Source organism: Pecten maximus, chromosome 14, assembly GCF_902652985.1.
Source record: "Pecten maximus chromosome 14, xPecMax1.1, whole genome shotgun sequence".
NCBI lineage: Eukaryota > Metazoa > Mollusca > Bivalvia > Pectinida > Pectinidae > Pecten > Pecten maximus.
The window spans coordinates 28858545-28861225 of record NC_047028.1 but is presented as its reverse complement, the minus strand read 5'-3'; positions in this window follow the sequence as shown (position 1 = coordinate 28861225).

The window sequence follows — 2681 nt, the reverse complement described above, 5'->3', positions numbered from 1 at the left end:
ATCGTCCTTACGCATATCTTCGTGTGTTCAGTAGTTATCAATAAAGTCTTCTTGTATGACGTCATTATACAGTGAAACTTCAGCTTCCACGTGACGTTGGAAATTATTAGCTGCAGCCAATAGGAATGCTACCTTTACGTTCGGATAGAGGTTCGCCCTACCCCAGGTCTCGCGGATGGCGTAACGCTGGACAGAATGTTTGATATAAGATTTAATTAATATCATAATTGTAAGATTGTCTTTATCCTGGAAGTGACAATCTGGTGGACGATTTAGGTACCTGTACGGGTGGGGATTGATGGGAGGGACGGGGATACGTGAACCGTTAATCATGCGACGTTGTACCATTTTTTTCAGGTCTATATGCAGCGGATGAATACTTGGCACGTAATATGTAGATAGTTGTTCATAGGTCAAATTCACTGTTGTGTTTGTCTTTATAATGGGGTTGGTTTTCACGGCACGGGTAGAATTCTCTGTGATATTTCTGATTTCCATTCTTTTTATGAATTCATGTAGGATGTGTGGGTTACATATCGACATGCTATAACGGAAGTTAGCAGGCTGGTCAATTTGAATACGGTTTGCAGAGAGTAGCGATATATCTCTGTATATACTGCGTACCAAATATAAAACCCATGTCAAGGTTAAAGCAGTCGATAATTGTATCCTTGAGCTCATATTATCTATTCCTTCAGTCTTAGTAACGGTTTTTTAACTCGAAAGAAATGAAAATCGTTGTCATCAGATCCATCCATATATTCTGCAGTTTCCGGTTGTTGTGGTGGCAGTATCATTTTCTTGTAACCGCTGTTGTGTCAAAGTCGTTGATCTTGGTGACAGCTGTTACGTAATTATCTGTAAATACAAAGGAAAATGAGTGTACCAGACATGATATTATGACGAACGACAAACTTATTTTATTGCCAAATTCACTTATTTCATCAGAGTCATAGTTTACGATATGAAGTAATATCTACTATATGACTTATTGCTCTTCTATGCAATCGAGAGAAAAAAATAAGAAAACGGAGTTGATTTAATGTATCTGTTGTTAATGTGAAAGTTTATACTAAGTAAACAAAAGTACCTCTGACATAACTGGTATCACATGTACCATGTATTTTGTAGCATACAACCTTAACACAACACAACTGACGGACATCAAGTGTAAGGTAGCAAATAACCTTAACTCCAACACAAAGTACAGGTATAATATGTAAGGTAACATATAATCTTAACTCTAACCAAAATCACGGGTATAATATGTAAGGTCGTATATAACCTTAACTCTATTTTAAAATAGCATATACTCAGTGACCTTAACTCTATTTGAAAGGTAGCATATAACCTTAACTCTAACACCACTCACAGGCAAAATGTGTAAGGTAGCAAATAACCTTAACTCTATCACAAATCACAGGTACAATGTGTAAGGTAGCATATAACCTTAACTCTATCACAAATCACAGGTACAATGTGTAAGGTAGCATATAACCTTAACTCTAACACAAATCACAGATATGGTGTCCAAAGTAGCATATATCCTTTACTTAAGCAAAAATAACTAATCAAGGATAAATTGCTATTGAAATATAAACATGAATAGCGTGGTCAACATTTGAAGTTATTTTATTTCTTAATGTTATTGATTTTAAAAAAAATATATTTATATCTTTTTATTTTTTCTCTATTACAAAGCAAATGCATTAACTATGCATGATTTTTAGGTATATGCAGCAGTTATAACTCACAAATATGCATTCTGCAGAATAATATTTCCTGTCAAGTACTAACTAATGTTGAAATGATGTTCATATACACGTACATGAATATACCTGCATACGTAGAAAATAAAGTTACTATTATAATAAAACAAATAAATATGTGATTATCATTTTGTCTATTTATCAGATAAAACACGAAGATATATTACATAAGTAGACATATCTAGCTAGCTCAAAGCTTTTAAGTATAGCAAGAAATGATAGCCTTGTCTGACACCAATGAAAGTCTTAAATTAATGTCTTAAAGTGTGCGCCAAGGTGATGTCATTAGTCCTTCACTTTTAAACAGCGGGAAATATTATAGTGGACATGTTTGACATGCTAAATAAGCAATTTACCAGTTTTGAAAGAAGTTTCAAATATATACTATGATTACAACTATAGTGTGTACAAGTCTCTTTACTTCGTCACAATGAAACAAAAGTTTATAATAACGACATCAACATCATTACTTGTGTAAAGGAGAGAGATGGGGGGCATGTCATTGGTTGGATTGGTTCATTCTTCCTTCCTTTATATATATAACATTATGTCCTAATAATCTCATCGTTTTACAATTTGCAGTTTTACAATTATTCACCTCAAGTATATACAACATGTGTGAATATGTCTGTTCGTTGGCAGTGTTTCTTTATTCCAGATTTTGCATATAATCTGTATCATTAACTAGTTTAGCAGATAAAGACTCCTAGTTTTACAAAAAAAAACAAAAAAAACCAAAAAAAAACCTCTAACATGGTACTCTTTCTATGGATTGTCAGTTGTCTTTTTAAAAAGCCTCGTGAGAAGCCATCCATGGTTTGCGGATAAGCGTCGTCGTATTTCGTATTAGCGGTATTTTGGGTGTTATCGATTTGAAGAATCGCCCTAGATGTGCTTCATGGCAATACGGAA